Source organism: Carcharodon carcharias, chromosome 20, assembly GCF_017639515.1.
Source record: "Carcharodon carcharias isolate sCarCar2 chromosome 20, sCarCar2.pri, whole genome shotgun sequence".
NCBI lineage: Eukaryota > Metazoa > Chordata > Chondrichthyes > Lamniformes > Lamnidae > Carcharodon > Carcharodon carcharias.
This window is the reverse complement of record NC_054486.1, coordinates 18,099,728-18,111,444: the sequence shown is the minus strand read 5'-3', so window position 1 is coordinate 18,111,444 and position 11,717 is coordinate 18,099,728.

Below are 11,717 nucleotides of genomic sequence, written 5' to 3'. Positions count from 1 at the left end.
AATGAGTTCATCTAGCAGCCTTTCATCTGTGTCCTTAAATTCACATTTTCTGGTTGCATATTTTAATCTTGTCATGAAATTGTCAACCGATTCCTGCCTCAGGCCTTAAAATTTATAACAGTAGTCCAATGATTTGATTTTGGCTAGAGGCGTGTGCTAGGTTTTTCAAAAATTTTGTTTGGGTTTCTGCAGTCATCTTCACTTAGCTCCCAGCTATTAAACAAATTTAACCCTTTCTCTCTTGCCCGCTAAAGGATGCAGCCGACCTCTTCCTCATCATTAATGGCTTTTTGAAAACTACTTTTTAAAAAAATTTCTGTTTAAGTTTTAACTACAATCATAATGAGTAACAGTAGAGGAAATAGCTTACAGTACAGCAATAATTTAATAAACTTACATTTGGAAGAGAAAAAGAAAGAAAAGGGAAAAGAAAAGTGAAGTGGGAGGAAGAATAAGAAAAAGGAAAGACCAAAAAAAACCCTCCCCAGCCCCCCCCCCCCAAAAAATAAATAATAAGAAAATCAACAACAATCATAGGGACAAACGTAGTTTCAAATGATATAACATATACAGCCTAATTAGGGTCAATTACATGAAAGTAGAGGGTTGTAGCTCCTCCTTGGAAAGGTTGCCAAGCCACATTAAAATCCATCAGTGGAGCCGCTTATAGTGTATTTTATTTTCTCAAGTTTGGGATTCTGCATAAGATCACATATCCAATTAATAAAAGAGGGCAGGGCAGAGTGTTCCCAATTTAATAGAAAAATGCATCCAGCCAATCATCTTGAAAAAGCGAGTGTATCAGTCTGAATTTTTGTAAGAGGGATGCCATTTGGCTCCATTCCACAGAGTGCTGCAAGTTGGAGAGGGTTCAACGTGGCTACTAAAAATATGTGAGAGTGACGTAAAAATCTTTTTCCAAAACAAAGCCAATTTAGGACACGACCAGAAAAACTACTTTTATTCAAACCTCTCAATTGCCCGTACAACATCATCAGCCTCCCAATTCATTATGGACTAGAGCTGTGCGTTTTTGGTGGCAGCCATTGGTTTTCACATGATTCACTCAGCTTTTATCTCTCCCTGGGCAGGATTTTCAGGACGTCAGGCAGGTGGGCTGGGGAGCAGCCAGGAAATAGTCCGCCAACTGCAATCGGCCCCCGACCACAATTTCATGCAGGCTGGGCAATTAACAGTCAGCCAGTGTGAAAGGCGCAATGAGGAGCTCAGTACTGCTGAGGTGGGGGCAGGAGGAGTGCGAGTGCAAAAATCTGTGCATGTGCGGGGGAGCGCACACTGAAACCCCCCTGATGGCAGGAAGCTGCCTCAGGGAGCTGAACAATTTTAAAATCAAAAGTAAATATTTTTAAAACCTGAAAAAAATGTCCCAACATGGGACTCTCTCACAATTACACGAACAGAATAACTATTCTGCCCAAAAATTTATATTTATTTTTAATTTAATTGTGAAAACCACATCCCGCCCGTGGATGAGGTTTACTAAAAAATCATAAGGCTGCCTGGCCAATTTGCCAGCCCGCCTACTGTAAGGTTGGATGGGGATTGAAAAACATGTTTAAATTAATTGATTAAGGGCCTTAATAGGCCTCTTAATTGTCGACGGGCGCGCTGCTGACTCTCGCTTGTGCCCGCTGACCAAAATATTGCGCAAGTAAGTGATTACATCATCGCGCACTATTTTATGCCCGATGAGATCGGGCCCATGCCTGCCTGTGGGATGTAAAATCCTACCCTCTCTCTCTGGCACTAATTTGGGCTGATTTTTCAATTTAATTTAACATTAATCTCATTTAAAATGTTTGGGTTTTAGTCACAGACACCTCACTGCCACCACGGTATGTCGTCTGGCTCCCAAAAGTAAGAGCTATTGCAATCACATTTTAGACTCAAAATACTGGAGCTTTATTGAGTGAATTTCTTTCAGCTCTTGATGCTGTTGAATTGAAAGACATTGTTACTCAGCACATGATTTCAGTGTAGCAGTAAAGTGTGGCACCCTGGATGTGCATTCTCATAACATTTAATTCATATTCCTTTATGAATAATATAACAATATAACCTAGGGAGTCACAGATCAATGGCTGCAAGGTCAGAACAAAATTAAGTCATTCATGGATGATATTAAATATGAAGCATGCAAATTGTCACATAGAAGAGATAAGAAAAATGGATAAAAAGTGGGTGTTGGAATAGATATTTTAGAATTTGATTAAGGTCTGTGTACCAAGTTATTAACAAATCTGTGATATCCAATATTCAGGGCTGAATTTTGCTGTGAGCATTGGAAATCCAATGTTGGGACCATTTCATTAGCATGCCTGCCAGCTTAATTTTTACAGAAAATAACCATTTAGAGGCCAGCTACACATTTGCCACCCAATTAGGGACAGCAGGCAGTTTACTGAGATGGGAGTGTTAATCAGAAGCTGGCACATGCAAGAGGTCTGTAGCCTTTACTGTGACTGTAGTGGTAATGGAGGGGTGAGAGGTTGAGTGGGAATGGGATTGAAAGATTGACAGCCAGTAAAAGGATGAGTGAAATCTAAAGACTTTACTGTGAGTAAACAATGGGAAATTGTTTCCATTGTGGATGTAGTGGGCAATTAGGGAATGGAAACCAAAGATTTTCACTGGAAGAAACAAGCAGAAAGTGAGGAGGAAGGTTCTTGAACTGAGGGCTATTAGACCAAGTGATCCTTCACCACATGTAGCAATTGAGATGGTGACTAAAATTTAACTTAAAAGTGGATAAATATTCAAAAGAGAGGAACATAAAAGGAGTGGAATGGGACTATAGAAGTGCAACAACTCTAGAAGCTAAACAATTACATAGAATATACGGCACAGAAATAGGCCATTTGTCCGAGCCAGTCCATGCTAGTGTTTATGCTCAAATCCAGCCTCCTCCTTTTCTTATCTAAATCTACCTTTTTAACCATCTTTTCCCTTCTCCCTCATACGCTTGTCTAGTTTCCCCTTAAATGCATCTATACCAATCACTTCAACCACTCCTTGTGGTAGTGAGTTCTACATTCTTAACATTCATTGTGTAATGTTGTTTGTTCTGAATTCCCTATTGGATTTCTATGTCGATGGCCTCTAGCTATGCTCTTCCCCACAGCAGGAAACATTTTCTCTGTATCCACTCTATCAAAACCTTTTAGGGTTTTAAAGGCCTCTATTCAAAAGAAAAGAGACCCAGCCTGCCAATCCTACCCTGATATGTATACTTGTGCATTTCTGGTATTATCCTTGTAAAGTTTCTCTCTGCACCCTTTCCAGAGCTTCTATATCATTTTTATAATATGGTGACCAGAACAGCAAGCAGTATTCTAAGTGTAGCCTAATCAATTTTCATTACAGATTTAGCGTAAGTTCCCTTCTTCTCAAATCTACCCCTCTAGAAATAGAGCCGAGTGCTTGGTTTGCTTTTTTATGGCCTTGCTAACCTGTGGCGCAACTTTTAGTGTCTGATGTATTTGTACTCCAAGATCCCTTTGTTCCTCTACCCCACCTAGACTTCTAGACCTCCAAGAAACAAGTGGCTTCCCTATTTTTCCTACCAAAATGTATTTATATATGTTAAACATCATTTGCCCATTCTACAAGTTTATTAATGTCCTTCCAAGTTACTTGTTGCAGTCCTCCTCTGTATTAACTGTACCCTCCAACTTGGTGTCATTCACAAATTTAGAAACTACGGCCGGGATTTTCCGGTACCGCCAGCGGCTAGCATTGTGGCTTTTGGCCACATTCCAAATTTTCCTGTCCACCCGTGACAGTGCCCACTGCTGGCGGGGCTGGAAAATCCCATCCTGTTTATGATTACAAAGTCCAAATTGTTAAACTGCAAACTGCAGTGGTCCCAGCACTGATCCTTGTGAAACACCGATTAACACCTTCTGCCACTCTGAATAACAACCCTTTGGCCAGAATTTTCCCGTCGGCAATTTGGGGGTGGGGCCCGCTCGCTGACAGGAAAATGACGTCGGGAGGAACCCCCGACGTCATCCCGGTCCCTTTAAATCTTTAGGAAGGCGGGCAGACAGCGAAATCAGCTGTCCGCCCACCGACCTGTCAATGGCTAATTAAGGCCGTGGACAGGATAATTAAGATCATTAAAGACCCGCCCGTCCAACCTTAAGGCTGGTGGGCAGGCCAGGAGCCCCATTGGGCTCCTGATAATACATGACACCTCATCCACTGGCGGGATGACGTTTCATGTCCGTTTTTAAAATGTTTAATAAAGTTTATGTTGTTTTTATTAACATGTCCCATCTCATTTTTATTTTTCTATCTTTTAAGTTTTTCAGACTGTCACTGATCTCCCTGAGACAGCACTTAGTCTCAGGGAGCAGTGCACTCTTTCGCTCACATGCACAAAAGAGTGCACTTTGACAGCTGGGGATTCCCTTCACCCCCCCCCCCCCCCAGCCCCTGCACAGGAAGCACATAATGCTGGGTGGGCCTTAATTGGCCTGCCCACTCAAAATGGCGGTGGGCCCCGCTTCAGCGGCGGTGGTCGGCTGTCCGCCCGCCGCCGAGCTGGTGGGGCCCACCTACCCAACAAGGGTAAAATTCTGCCCTTCTTTCCTACTCTCTGTTTTCTGTCTTGAAACTGGCTAACAATCCATCTTGCCACTTGTCATGTGACTCCACATTCTTGGAGTCAGAGTAAGGGAGCAAGTAATGAAGTCTAATTCAGGGTTACACTGCATGGATGTGAATGCACAGAGTATAGCTAATAAAATTAGGGAGTTACAGGCACAGATTGCCTTGTGGGGTTATGTTGTTGTGGCGATAACAGAGACCTAGCTTAAAGAAGGGCAGATCCCGGTGTTAAACATTCCTGGTTACAAGGTGTTCAGAAAAGATAGGTAAGGGGAAAAAAGGAGGAGGGATGGCGTTTTTGGCTAAGGAGAGTATTAGAGTTTTGGAAAAATAGAATGTGTCAGAGGATTCAAGGACAGAATCGATTTGGCTAGAGCTAAGGAATAAGAAGGGTGAAATTACACTGCTTGGTGTAATATATAGACCACCAGCTAGGGGGAAGGATATAGAGGAACAAACCTGCAAGGAAATTACAGAGAGGTATAAACATCATAGAGCAGTTTTAATGGGGGACTTTAATTGCCCTTATATAGACTAGGATGGTGGTTGTGTAAGGGGCAGTGAGGGACAAGCGTTCCTAGATTATGTTCAGGAGAATTTCCTATGGCAGTATGTATTCAATCCAACAAGAAAGGACCTGTTCTTGGGAATGAGGTGGGCCATGTAGATCAAGTAACAGCAGGGGAATGTTTAGGGGACAGTGATCAATGTATCATAAGGTTTAGGATGACGGTGGAAAATGACATTGGTCAATCCAGTGTAAGAATAATCAACTGGCAGAGAGCAGACTTCAATGGGGCAAGAATGGAGCTGGGCCAGATAGACTGGAACCAAAGGTTGGCGGGAAAAACAGTAACTGAACAATGGGCTACCTTCAAAGAGGAGATAGTTTGGGCACAGTCAAGGTATGTTCCCTCAAAACGGAAGGGTAGGACAAACAAATCCAGAACTCCCTGGATGACAAAGGAGATAGAAATTAAGTTTAAAAAAAGAAAAAGTGTGCAGGTAGCAAATACAATTGAGAACCAAGCTGAATACGGAAGGCTCAGAAGGGGTGTGAAAAAGCAAATACGAGAAGCAAAGAGGAATCATTAAAAAAGACTGGCAGCTAACATAAAAGGAAATCCCAAAGTTTTCTATAAGCACATCAGTAGTAACAAGGTGGTAACAGGAGGAGTATGGCTGGCTCAGGACCAAAAAGGGGATTTATACATAGGGGCAAAAGGCATGGCTAGGGTGTTAAATGAATACCTTGCATCTGTCTTTACCTATGAGGCAGAGACTGCCCAGGCCACGGTGACAGAGGAGGAAACTCAGTCACTAGAAGAGTTTAAAATTAATAAGGAGGAGATATTGAATAAGTTGTCGGTACTCAACGTTGATCAGGCTCCGGGACAGGATGAGATGCTTCCAAGAATATTGAAGGAAGTGAGAGTGGAAATTGCAGAGGCACTGGCAATAATCTTTTCATGCTCCCTGGATTCAGGGGGAGATGCCAGAGGACTGGAGAATTGCAAACATTATGCCCTTGTGCAAAAAAGGTTGTAACGATCTGCCCTGCAATTATAGACCAGTCATTTTAACTTTGGTGGTGGGGAATATTCCAGAAACAATTATTCGGGATAGAATTAATTGTCATATGGAAAAATTTGGATTGATTCGGAAGAGTCAGCATGGATTTGTTAAAGGAAAATCGTGTCTAACTAACCTGCTGGAGTTTTTTGGAGAGGTAACAGAGATGACTGATTAGGGCAAAGCCATTGATGTGGTGTATATTGACTTCCAGAAGGCGTTCGATACAGTGCCACACAACAGACTTGTGAGGAAAGCTATAGATCACGGAATAAAAGGGAGAGTAGCAACTTGGATGCAAAATTGGCTGAGGGATAGGAAACAGTGATGATTAATGGCTATTTTTCAGGCTGGAAGAAGTTTTGTAGTGGAGTTCCCCAGGGGTCGGTATTGGGACCCTTGCTTTTCCTGATATATATAAATGATCTAGATCTTGGTGTGCAGGGGACAATTTCAAAGTTTGCAGACAATCCAAAACTTGGGAGAATTGTAAACTGTGAGGGGGACAGTGGAACTCGAAAGGACATTGACTCATTGGTGGAGTGGGCAGATAGGTTGCAGAAGTGTGAGGTGGTATATTTTGGTACAAAGAACATGGAGAGACAGTATAAAATAAAGGGTACTATTCTAAAGGAGCAGAGAGACCTGTGTGTATATGTACATAAGTCATTAAAGGTGGCAGGACAGGTAGAGAGAGCTGTTTTTAAAGCATACAATATTCTAGGCTTCATTAATGGGAGCATAGACTACAAGGGTAGAGAGGTTGTGATGAACTTCTATCAGACACTAGTTAGACTTCAGCTGAAGTCTTGTGTATGGTTCTGGGCACCACATTATAGGAAGGATGTGAACACATTGGAGAGAGTGCAGAAAAGGTTTACAAGAATGATTCCAGAGATGAGACTGTTCAGTTATGAGGAAAGATTGGAGAAGTTGAGACTGTTTTCCTGGAGAGGTGAAGGCTAAGAGGAGACTTAATAGAAGTTTTCAAAATCATGAGGGGTCTAGACAGAGTAGATAGGGAGAAACTTTTCCCACTCATAAATGGATCGAGAAACAGAGGGCACATTTTAAAAGTGTTTTGCAAAAGAAGCAAATGTGAGGTGAGAAAAATCTTTTTCATACAGCGAGTAGGTAGGGTTTGGAATGCACTGCCTGGAAATGAGGTAGAAGCAGGTTCAATTGAGGCATTTAAGAGGACATTGTTTCTATTTAAATAATCATCCAATGTGCAGGGTTACAGGGAAAAGGCAGGAGATTGGCACTAAGTTAAAATGCTCAGACAGCTGGTGCAGACATGGATGGGCCAAGTGGCCTCCTTCTACACCGTAACAATTCTGTGATTCTGTCTCAACGGATTGGAAAATTGCAAATGTAACACCACTATTCAAGAAAAGAGAAAGGCAGGAAACTATAGGCCAGTTAGCCTCACATCTGTCGTAGGGAAAGTGTGAGAATCCATTAGTAATGAGTATTGGCAGGACATCTAGAAAATCACAATAAAATCAGGCAGGGTCAACATGGTTTTGTGAAAGGGAAGTTGTGTTTGACTAAATTATTAGGGTGCTTTGATGAAGTAACAAACAAGGTGTAGAAAAGGGCACATGTAGATGTGATGTACTTGGACTTCCAAGGGGCATTCGATAAGGTGCCACATCAATGTTTACTACATAACATAAAAGTTTATGGCATAGGGGGTAACATATTAGCATGGATAGAAGATTGGTTAGCTATCAGGAAGCAGAGTTGGATCAATGGGTCATTTCCAGCTTGGCAAGCTGTAACTACTGGAGTGCCAGAGGGATCTGTGCTAGGGCCTCAACTATTTGCAATCTAGATCAATGATTTGGATGAAGGGACCAAATGTATGGTAGCTAAATTTGCTGATAACAGAGATGGATCGGAAAGTAAGTTGTCAAAAGGACATAGAGTCTACAAAGAGATTTAGATAGATTAAATGAGTGGGCAAAAATTTGGCAGATGGATGGATTATCATGTGGGAAAATGTGAACTTGTCCACTTTGGCAGGAAGAATAGAAAAGCAGCATATTATTTAAATGGAGAGAGATTGCAAAACTCTACGGTACAGAAGGATCTGGATGTCCTGGTGTATGAATCACAAAAATTACTTGATGTATGCAGATACAGAAAGTGGAAATGGAATGTTGGTGTTTATTGCAAGGGGAATATAGTATAAAAGTAGGGAAGTGTTGCTACAGCTGTCTAGGACCTTGGCGAGTCCACATCTTGAGTACTATGTACAGTTTTGGTCTCCTTACTTAAGAAAGGATGTAACTGCATTAGAAGCAGTTCAGAAAATGTTCACATTACTGATTCCTGGGATGAAGGCATTAGCTTATGAAGAGAGGTTGTGAAGTTTGTGCCTATATCCATTGGAATTTAGAAGAATGAGAGGCGATCTTATTGAAACATATAAGATCATAAGGTGTTTGACAGGGTGGATGCTGAGAGGATGTCTCTCCTTGTGGGGGTGTCTAGAACTCGGGGACACAGTTTAAACATTAGGAGTCTCCTATTTAAGACCGAGATGAGAATTAGTTTTGCCTCAGAGGTTTGTTTGTCTGTGAAATTCTCTTCCCCAGGGAGCACTGGAGGCTGGATCATTGAACATATTCAGGGCGAAGTTAGATAGATTTTTGATTGACATAACAGTCAAGGGTTGTGGTGGGCAGGCAGCAAAGTGGAGTTGAGGCCACAGTCAGATCAGCCATGATCTTATCGAATGGTGAAGCAGGCTCAATGGTCCAAATGGCCTCTTTCTGCTCCTAACTTTTGTATTCTTGGGTGTGGCTTAGATGGGAATTCCTGTTCTAACAGAAGCAGGAAAATATAAACAGAAAATACTAGAAATACTCAGCAGTTCAATCAGCATCTGTGGAGACAGAAACAGTATTAACGTTTCAGGTCTATGACCTTTCAGCAGAACGGGAAAAGTTAAGAGATGCAATGGGTTTTGAGTGAGGGGTGGTTGGGACGAGGACAAAAATGTCTGACAGGGTGGCAGAGAGATTGAATGATAGAAGAGTTAGAGTTAGTCTTCTGAGGGCCAAAGGAAAAGTGATGGGGCAAGAAAAGAAACAAAGAAGCAAAAGATGTGCCTAGAGGAGGCGTGCTGTTGTTTAAAGCAAAACTTAGAGAAAAAATAAAACGTGCAAAGAAAAGGAAACAAAATAGGGGGCAGAATTTACAATCTGAAATTTTTGAACTCAATGTTGGGTCCAGAACGTGTAAAGTGCCTAGTCAAAAGATGAGGTACTGTTCCTCATGCTTACGTTGAGTTTCACTATAACAGCGCAGCAGGCCAAGGACAGAGATGTTACCGTGAAAGCAAGGCAGCAAATTAAAATGACACAGCCACCGAAAGCTCAGGGTCAAGCTTGCAGACTGAATAGAGGTGCTCTGCAAAACTGTCACCCAATCTTCATTTGGTCTCTGCAATGTAGAGAGATCACATTGTGAGCAGCAAATACAGTATACTAAATTGAAAGCAGTACATATAATTCACTGCTTCGTCTGGAGTGTTTGGGGCCTTGGATGATGAGAGAGGAGGTTAAAAGGTAGATGTTTTCTGCATTTGCATAGAAAGCTGCCGTGGAAAGGGGATGAGGAATGGACCAGGGTATCATGGAGAGAACAATTCCTTCAGAATGCCAAAAGGGAGGGGAGGGGAAGATATATTCAGTGGTTGCATCATGCTGGAGGTGGTGGAAATGACAGAAAATGATCTGCTGAATATGGGGGCTGATGGGCCAGAAGGAGAGGACAAGAGGGACACTATCATGCTTCTAGAAGTGAGGGGAAGGAGTGAGAGCAGAACTGTGGGAAGTGTGGCAGACATGGTCAAGGGCCCTGTCAACCACAGTTGGGGGAATCCTCGACTGAGGAAAAATGACATCTCAGAAATGCTGGCGTAGAATCATTGGAACAGATGCCATGGAGATGGAGAAACTGGGAGAATGAAATGGAGTCCTTGTAGGGTGGAGGGTGTGAGGAAGTGTAGTTGTGGGAATCAGTGGGCTTGTAATGAATATTAGTTGATAGCCTATTGCTAAAAATAGATACAAAAGTTGGGGAAGGGAAGGGAAGATGGACAATGTAAAACTGAGAGAAAGGTAGAAATTGGAAACAAAGTTGATGAAATTTTCCAATTCAGAATGAGAGCAGGAAATGGCAATTATGCAATCATCAACATATCAGAAAAAGAGTTGAGGGAGAGGGCCTGAAAAGGACTGAAATAAGGAATGTTCCACATATCCTAGAAAAAGAAGCGCATAGCTAGGATCTGTTATTTTATTTGGAGGAAATTAGGCGAATTAAAGGAGAAATTGTTTAATGAGAGAACAAGTTCAGCCAGGCAGAGGAAGGTGGTGATTGGTAGAAGCTGATCAGGTCTCTGTTCAACGAAGAAGCGGAAATCCCAGAACATCCTGGTGGGGGATGGAGGAGTAGAGAGATTAGATGTTGGTAGTGAAGAGGGGACAGTTAGGGCCAGGAAAATGGAAACTTTTAAAGTAACAGAGGGCATCAGGAGGGTCATGAATGTAGTAGGAAGAGAATGAGGGGAGAAAAAATGGAGACAATGTAGGAAGAAATCAGTTTGTTGGGCAGAACAGGCTGAAGCAGTAGGTCTACCAGGACAGTCCTGTTTATAGTCCTTGGAATGGAGGTAGAAGTGACCTGTATGGGCTTGGGAAATAATGAAGTGGGAAGCTGTGGAGGAAGGATCACCAGAAGACATGAGGTCAGTGACTGCTGTGGAAACAATGGCTTGATGTTTGGTGGGGTCATGTCCAGGGGCAGATAGGAGGAAGTATTGGGGAGTCAGCGTTCAGCTTCTGCAAGCTAGAGATCAAGATCCAGCCGCCAGAACAGCAGGATTCAGCAGAGAAAAACAGTACTCTCCTTGTCAGGAGGTTTGATAACAATGTTAAGGTTAGACCTGAAGCCAGTTCAAAGGGAGACAGATTAGAGTGAGTAAAAAGGGCAGAGAAAATGATATGGTCGACGTCACACCAGCAGTCCTTAAAGATCACGGGAGGGTAAGAGGCCAGAGGATGGTGTCTATGGGTGACAACCTTAATCAGACCTTTTGTCCCGTTTCTCACGTCATGCCTCGCCAGGATGCGTTTTGCCCTGGAGTTCATCTGTGTCCACTAGTCTTTGTCTGCATATGCTTCAACCAGTCTTTATGGCTGTGCATATGTCGGCCAGTTGTGTTTGTGCATGCGGTAGCCCCGTAAGTGCTGAGGTTTGTGCTCAGGGGTTCTGAAGAAGTGACCTGGGGATGCTCAACTGAGTTGCTTCCTGCTTCCCCCTCAACTCTTCCAGGTTTGGCAGCAACCTTCAACCTCCCCACCTCCGCGGCGCCCCCCCCCCCCCCCAACAGATACTACCTTGGCAGCGTCCTGTAATTTATTCCCCGAAGGTTGGTCGCCCTGGGTCCAGGTGGAGGGAGAAACACTGGAGACAAGTGGAAGGGTCCATCGAGAATG